Raw genomic sequence first — 9,080 nt, 5'->3', positions numbered from 1 at the left:
ATGCAGAACTGTAAAGAACATTTTTAATTTCTCATGACGATCTGCCTTTTCTTTAAGAATAGCCATAAGCCATCTTGCCAAATATCTGATGAGAGGACTGGCGTCAAAATCATCTCTGGAAGATAGTTGTGTTGGCTGTGGATGCTAATTCACCATGCAGGATGGAAACTATGAAAAAAATGATGGAAGAACAAGTCCAACAGTGAGAAAATAGAAAGTTTTTGTCTCTCTAAACTCCAACTTCCGGTCACATACCGGAATTGGCGCCAGCCTCAAGTGGACACTCAAGGAACTGCAGGATTTTGCACTTCCAAATTCTCATCATTTTTCAAGACCTAAGGTTGCCGCTTGGTCATGACATTATAATTTGGGATTTTGCAGTTACATAGTGAAGTGTATCCATTTGTGTATCATTGCTTACCAATTGTAATTTAACCCCACCAACGTCTGGCTAAAGTTAGCTCATGTTAGCCTACATTAGCCAAATTTTACAGCAGAATGTCAGTGCATCAGTGTCATGTGTGAATTTGATAAATATGCCGCTTGATTTATTACTTTGTTTAATTGTCTCACACACCATCTTATGAGAACATCTGGCCACAGGTCACTTGTGCCGAGGTCAGACTGTACAATATTTTCGTCTGTCAGTCGAACCCGGCTTAGGACACAAGGATCATTCCATTCCAGATACATGGGGGTGCTGGATGTCTAATTTGACAGTGGACTATTTCTCTGTTATCTCCAAAAAAATGTAGGACTCGTCGTCTATCTTGGTATAAATATTCACTTAAAGGGATATTTCACCCGTTGAAACATGAATCTGTATTGACATTGGGTAGTAGAAATGTGAAATACATTTTGAAGTTGGTGCCTTCTTGGCCGAGAAAAGGCAAAAAAAAGTGTCTTTTTGGCTCATGTGGATGAAAGACAAAGATTTCCCATCTCGGGGGAAAATAAGGGCGGGATGCACGGCCATTCAAAAATACTACCAGGTTTCTAATGATACAAAGATTAATGCAAATGGGTGAAGTATCCCTTTTATACTTTTAATGCATTTCTTAAATGTAGCATACTTTTATTCAGTCTCTTTAATGTGTCATCCCAGTCAAAATAGACTTAAACGATGCTTGAAAACTATTAGAGTTCACCCTCAATGCTCAAATCAAACACATAAAGGACATAAAGACGAGCTTCAGAAAGACAAATGAAAAGTTCTGACACCATTTTCTGCACCTCTCAGATGCATCAAAAACAAAACCTATCTGCTACACGGGGAACAAAAAGTAACCTGACCTCTTTCTGAATGTGTGTTTGTAGTCGGGAGCCATAGATTTCTCATCTGTCAGGGGGTTAAGTGAAGGGTTCTTGTGGGTTCACACACACACACAAACCCCTCCTTAAAGTGGCCCAGGACCCTGTTGGTACTACCCCCCCCTCCCCCCCTCCCCTTCACTTCCTTTACCTTCCCTCCCTGGCCAGTGCTCTCTCCTGGCCCTGATAAGATGCTATCGCTGGCCCTCTAAGCACTTGAGAGGCACTTTAGGAGATCACTGGAGCCATTACCATGAAAAGTAAAAGATACAGGCTATATTGATGCCAGATTAATACTGACCAACATGTTATTGATTTCCTTCCCACCCCTCCTTCCTTCAACCCTATCCCCCTTTTTACTCTCCCTTCCTTTTCTTCTTCTCCGGTCTGGACCTCTGGCGGGCGATCTTATTTTCTGATGGAGCAATGTTTTGTGGCCCTTTCCCTCCTCGGCGTCGGCGCTGAAGCCCACTATCTACGCCTCCACAGGGCCATTCTTTAAAAGGCTGCGGAGCAAAGGCTCGCCGTTATCTGCAGATGTTATTCAATTGTTACAGGACAATCTGGGCCATTAGCCGGCTGCGTTAAATAATGCATCCGCTTTTAAAAGGGGGACCCTTATCTCCTCTATGCTTGTGTGTGTGTTTTTTAACGTTATTAGTATAGGAGCGTAATGAAAGGTCCCCCCCGCCGCCTGATGGGCGCTGATATACCTCCAAGGTCTCCCTCTGTACGAGCCTGCACAACAACAATGCATAAACAAACAAGTGACCTTTTTAATGAAGCCTGGTTTTATCTGTGTTTTATTTAAAAAAAAAAAAAAAAAAAAAGGACAACAAGGAGCGGAAACGCTTCAGACGAGATAAAAATGTATTTAAATGCGCTCGGCTAAAGGCGCAGACAATCGATCACGATGCATGTACAGCCGCTCGGGAAGGGGGAAAAGAGGGTACGGCGCAGAAAGGCCCCAGTGTGTTGCTATGAGACGCGAAAAAGGGAGGAAGCGAAGGAATGAACGAGAGAGGAAAAAGAGACAGCGAGGGAGGGAAAGAGAGAGAGAGGGAAGGATGGATGGAGGGAGAGCGATAACCGCAATGTCTTCAGTCACAGATTTACACAGGCCATTGCACTCCCCATTCTCCCCGGCTCTTATCAATGGAATTATTGAGCAGTATGGCATACCATTAAAAATTCTGCTTAGATTTCACAAAAATCAAATTGCGTGAGGTAATGAACGAAAGCCCTTTTCAAATGGACTCCTGCACTGATACCCATTCTCGGCATGGCAGGAATACATCTCAGTCATAATTCGCTATCTTTATTGTACTTCTACACGGACTTAACTATGCTGCCAAAGCACGGTAAAGCTTAATAATCGCCGTTGCCCTTGATGTTAAAGGGATGATTTTGTGGCTATTGCTCTCCTCACTCTTTATATCTTTCTTCCTGCTCCATTTCTCCTTCTATCTCCGGCTATCTCCTCCCTTTTTTTTCAGCCCTCCTATCCTTCCTTTTTTCTTCTTCTTTGTTCCCTTTTATTCTGCAGGCCAAGGTCAGATGGGTCGGCACAGGTTTTTTTTTTTGCCTCTCCCAGAATCCCCCCCCCCCCCCCCCCTGCCCTCTCTCTTCCCAAAAAAAAAAAAAAATGTGTTTGCCGATGACTGCGAGCTATGAAGCCCGGCAAGAAACACATTTCAAGGATGTCAGCGTCCTTGTTTGGATTGGCTCGCGCTGCTGAAACATGCAACACATTACTCCATTCGTCTTCTTAATTCATGACTCAGAAAATAAAAAAACATGTATAGATAGACGCAGAGTTCGGGGGGGGGGGGGGGGGGTGTCTTTCTCACAGACTGAACTGAAGACAAGGCCCTCGTTGTGCTAAATTATAACAGAGTGAGGTAACACCGAAGGAGTGGTACAAACACTTTGTACCTTCCAGCAGCCGTAAATCTCTCCGTGCAGGTGTCCTCTCTGAGTGTAAGACGTTGGCATGTTCAAACGCTCAAGAACTCATTAAAGTATTAGTTCTTTCTGATTGTTCCTCCCTGCAGAGGAGATCCCGGGTTGTCTTTTTTAAAACGAGACACTGAAGTACTTAAAATATGTTATCGCATGTCGGGTTTCACAAGAACATACTAAATGTCTGCATGAGTGTTAAACACCATTAAATCATCGCCTTGTATTTTCTGACAAATTATTTTTGCAGTAATTAGCATGCAGGCTGCAGATTGACAGGTATACCTCCCCTCATAACTGCCTCTACTTCTTCCCTGTAGACTTTGCTCAAATACAAAGCCTTCATGGTTCCTTAGGAGGGGAAGTTTTCACAGCGTTCTTCTGGGGGTGCAGGTAGCCTAGCGGTTAGTGCAGGTGCCCCAAGTCCCACCAGTTGCTCCTTTCCAGGATGTCGTTCCTCACTCACGGTATCTGCCTCTATCCACTGTCCAAATCTCTACAAGAAAGGCATAAAAAGGCCCAAAATAAATCTTTAAAATAAAAAAAGATGCGGTTTCTGTGCAGCTCTTTTTTGTATCTTCTGATTTCCCCGTGCAGAGTTTGCGATCTTGCTCAGCTACAGGTACGGTAGTTGACTTTCAGCGGATGTTAACCTTGATTGTTGTGAAGTACGGACCAACAGCCCGAGACCAATTTTGCAGAGAGTTTTGCTGCCAACCTCTGCTGGTCACTCGTTGACTTTAATTAAGGAGCCTTTTCAATTAAACCAGCACTCCAAAAGGTTTCATTTTCTAACTTACTTCTAATGCATGATTATGACATAATGAGGGAGAAAAGCTGTTAAAACTGGCATTGTATCCCAGAACCAGCATGCTTTGAGCAGAGAAGCGACCACTTGCAATAACATAGAGTACAGGCATCCAGCATTTAAAATGGAGATAAGCATAATGGGTTAACTTTAACCAAGATGGCGCCCATATAGGGTGAAGAGATCCTCACTGAACTGGACCATCCAGGTACTCAGAGTGCACTGCATTTTGACATGATAGAGATGTCAAAGATGCACAAATCAAAATCACTGCATGCTAAACTCTGATGTGACTGTTACATTAGAGTGCCATAAGCGACGGTTCACATACCTGCATGCTCTGTGTGTGAACCTGTAGTGTGAAGAGCAGGGTGCAGGTCAAGGTGAAATACTCTCTGATTGACACAGGAACATCTGGCTGGGAACTTAAAGTGTTGAACATGGCAACACTCAGACACAGTGTTCTAACCGCTGCTCATAAGGAAAAACAGGATATGTGTGGTATCCACAGAGGAACATGTTCTAAGTATATATGCACTCTTAAGCTTTAAAAAAAAAACACAATGCAAAAGAAAGTAAGAAAAAGTTGGAGGGCACTGTCGAGCTAAGGACTGAAGGAAAGAGATGAGGAAAGGAATTGAAAGAAGGCACCACAGAAGAAGAAATTGAAGAGGATAGGCTTTAATTCTTGCAAAAATAAAACTACAAGCAGGTATATTTGGGGAATTTAAAAGAACAAAAGAGCTTAAAATAAAGGTACATGTTGAGTAGTGAACCAAACCTCATTTATTTTATGAAACTATTAATCATTCTCTGACATTTGGACTTGACGGGACATAAACTCAGACAATTTGTCAGACAAACTTCACTGCTCAGACGGATCTCGTTCCACTTATTTAATGTCAACCCCCTCCCCTCCCCCCCACCCCAACCAAACCCCCCGGCCTCATTCATCCAGAACCAAAAATAACAACTCAAAGCCCAAACACTGTCCTCTCTCTCTGTGGCTTCCTGGCACACACTCTTATCTGGCTGGCCTTTCCCTGCAGCCAGTATCAGCGTGATGTGCCAAAGCGACAACTGCACGCCACGCAGATCTCTCGCCTGGCCCCCTCGTCTTCTGCGGCTAGTTAGCCCCGCTAGCGCCTTTCAGCCGCCTGCGTGTCCGTCGGTCGGTGCGTCTGTACTCAGCATGGGCTTCTCCAATCGGAGGGCCCCGTGCAGCACCCTCTAATCCAACCACGGGCTTTACCCCACCAGCTCAGTGTAATCACACAGCTAATTCACAGGCGGACGGGGAGGAAGGCAATCCGTGACGGACGTTTTTTGTGCAACTAAGAATGAGCTCCCCGGTGACCAGGGGAGGTTTTGGTGGAGTGGGAGACTGTCAATGAAGGGGCCGTGAAAAGATGGCTCCGGAAAGGCGAGATGCGAGGGGAATAGATGAATAGCAGAAACCAGGGCTCGGAGATAGAAGTAGGAAATAAGGAAATTGTGTGTAAAAAAAAAAAAAAAAAAAAGGGGGGGAACTCACTCTCTCTTTTGCCAAGAGAGTGTTGAAAGAGCCATTGTGAGTTGGAACAGTCTATATTACTCAATAAAAGCTTTTGATGAAAGGCGAGGCTCTGTATTAATTTGGATAAGGAACCTTTGCCTCCGTGCCCCTTTTCTCTCTCGGCTCCCATCCACGACACCTCTGTGGTTTAAAGCAGTGTTCGGTTTCAGTTCAGCAAGCCAAGTCATTACATTTCAACATGTCGCACCTTTTCAGAGAGAGAGGGGGAATTAACTCGTGCTGTTATTTCTTCATTCCCCACACGCCGGGACCCAGAGGTACAAGAGAAAGAGGGGAAAAAAAAGGTGTCGATATTTTGACATTGTCACTTCATGCACACTTGCATGCACGTCTGTGCTGTACTAATGTACTGTTCGCCCTCTGAATGTCCTCCCTCTCTCTCTCTCTCTCTCTCTCTCTCGGCAGAAACAGCTTTCTCATCGCTAATTTCTCATGAAGTCAGGAGGTGTGGTGCGGGGATGGAAGCTTGGCTGGCTGCCTGATTTTTTTTTTTTTTTTTTTTACCGTTGACATCCCAGCAACAAAAGGAGCGAGGATCTCTCTCACACTTCACATGTCAACACACTCCAACAGTCAGCAGTCAGAGTAAACAGAGTGGAAACCACAGATATATACTCTATAAGACTCTGCATATGATCCGGAGCAGTAAATCCAGTGACTTCATGCATGTGATGAGATATAAAGAGACAAAACGGATGATAAAAAAATACACAAGGAAGTGGAAAGAACTCCAAAAGCTACAAGTTACTACAAGTTAGTCTCTTAGGTCTGTGACTTTCAATATTTGGATACCTTATTGTTTTTTTATAGAAACTATAAGCGATCATCGGATGACACTCCAGTGGTTCTGAAGTTTAGTTTTTAATGCTTCTAACATCTTCTGCTGTGACAGAAAAAGCATTTTACACAGCAGCAATTCACAGTAGCTGCTTTCACACTTGCGCAAAACTCCTGAAGTTTTCAGAGTAAGCTGCATGAACACAGTTTTCACTCTGACTTTATCCAGAGGTGACGTTCACTCCCTGTGATTTTTGCATGTCCATAGACTGTATGCATGCAACTTGTGCAGTCTCTTGCAAGTAATTTAAATGCTGCATTATGTTTTCTGTTCCCCTGTATCTTCTCCGGCCTTTTTTTTGATATTAGGATTCTCTTTGACTACAGGAAGAATTGATGTAAGGGCAAATGTTCCCATGTTAGCGTCATTTAGCGGATTCTCTTGCTTGGTCCACCACATGTCCTTGCCTCAGGAGACGACCCCCTCCCCCCTACCCTCCCGCCGTCTGTCGGGGATGCATGTGTGAACAACCAGATCAGGAAAGTTTTAGAGGCAGTCCTACTGAAATTTTCTAGACATTTTCAGGAGTGCAGATGTGAAAACTGCTAATGAGTGACATGTTTCACTTGATAATGAAAGCAGGATTAAACACTACTTCTACATGAAAATCAGCAAAGAGCCCAGAGAATTTTACTTAATCAGAGTCACTATTCTTGTATTAATGAGAGATTACATAGAATTTAGCTTGCCTTACAATGAATTAAAATGTTTGGATTCAAAATTTGAGATCCACTAACAGAGCTTTCACTCCTGTGTGTTCAAAGTAGGATGAACTACCTCCAGTGAAAAAAAGTTGATTGATCACTCCAGCGTGCAGTTAATCATATCTAAAAATGACTCAGTCTGCGGTTTTTGTTTGGGCTTTGTGTGATTGGTGGAAAAGCGGCTGGAGGTGGGCGGGGCTGCATTTTTCCGCTCTGTCCTTACCTGTCTTCACGAGTCGCGGTTTGAAACGTGTTTGGAGGCGGGCCGCTCTGTGAAGTTTAGTTGGGGGGGGGGGGGGGGGGTAATCTGGGCTCATTAGCGGCTCCACAAGTGTTTCTGTGTGGTAATTCAGCAGACCTAACCGCAGCCCCGAGGGAGAAAAACAGGGCAGAGAGAGAGAGATAGGACGAGCAGGATCAGGTACTCTGACACTTTTATGGTGTCATTGTGTGCGTAATGTCTGCGTTTGTGTGTGTGTGTGTGTGTGTGTGTGTGTGTGTGTGTGTGTGTTTGTAGGTAACCACTCTCCACAGAACAGAGATCTATAAAACACTTCTGCTGTTAACTTTGATGTCTGTTTGGAAAACTAACATGACGTATGACGTAATTATGTGAACGGACTAATTTAGGGAGGTTTCAGAGGCGGCCTGCTTGGAAGTTTCTAGAAGTTTTCAGGAGTTCTTACAGTATGTGGAAACAGCTCATCAGGCGCCGCTGCACACAGCAAGACTTCCACAGCGGCTGGTTATCACAGGCTACTATGTGATTCTTTAGTGAAACTTAAATTAAATCTGGATTATGATAAAAACTCGTATTATCATGAAAATGCAGAATTTTTTTAAAAAGTGAACTGTGCAGGTGTGAGGAAGGAAAGAAAGACAAAAAGTATTTGCAGCCCAGAACAGATGATCCGGTGTTGGTGCATTCCTCACATGCGCACACACACACACACACACAGATTAAAACACACACGTACACAAAATAAGGAAGCAGATCATAGGGGGTGAAACCACCAGAGGAAGACACTGCTGCTTGAGCCTTTATTAACTCCACGACAACTCCTGCTTTTAACCACACTGTGCAGACACACACACACACACACACACACACACACACACACACACAGCAGGCTAGCCCCCCTACCACCAAATTTGGACAGCACCCAAGACTGTTGGTGGCACCTGCATTGTTGTGAGATGTTCCCTCTTATTTAGCTATAGCATCCCCCTCCAAAATAGCTGTGAACACACACACACACACACACACACACACACACACACACACACACACACACACACACACACACATCCTGGTTTGGGTTGCAGAGTGTGTATTACCTGTTTTAGTTGTGGCCAAGCTTGGGGAGCTGGGGGGGGGGGGGCAGGATTAAGCTGGCTGGCTGACGTTTTGCCAACACTTAAATCAACCACAAACACACACACACACACACACACACACACTGAACACACTGAACACACGTGTCCACCATTTAAGACGTTCCTTTTGTTCATGCCTGCCTCCAAATTCTTGATAATCCAACAGCCCCAAATGAAAGTGTGTGTGTGCACCAAGACCCATGTGTGTATGCTTGTGTTCTTACGTGTGTGTGAGTGTGTGTGTGTGTGTGTGTGTGTGTGTGCGTGTGCGTGTGTCATGTTTTCTGTATTAAACTAAGTGAATGAGAAACACACACCTTGTGAGAGTAGTCCTTTCAGAAATTGAATGGTGAATGAAAGTAGTATTTCCGTGCACAAGTTCAGTGTCAGGGAGGCTAAAACACAGCCTGTGTGTTTGTGTGTTTGTGTGTGTGTGTGTGTGTGTGTGTGTGTGTGTGTGTGTGTGTGTGTGTGTGTGTGTGTGTGTGTGTGTGTGTGTGTGTGTGT

The sequence above is a fragment of the Labrus mixtus genome, chromosome 22 (genome assembly GCF_963584025.1).
Source record: "Labrus mixtus chromosome 22, fLabMix1.1, whole genome shotgun sequence".
NCBI classification, from domain to species: Eukaryota; Metazoa; Chordata; class Actinopteri; order Labriformes; family Labridae; genus Labrus; species Labrus mixtus.
The sequence above is the reverse complement of the archived record's forward strand: the minus strand, read 5'-3'. Positions refer to the sequence as shown.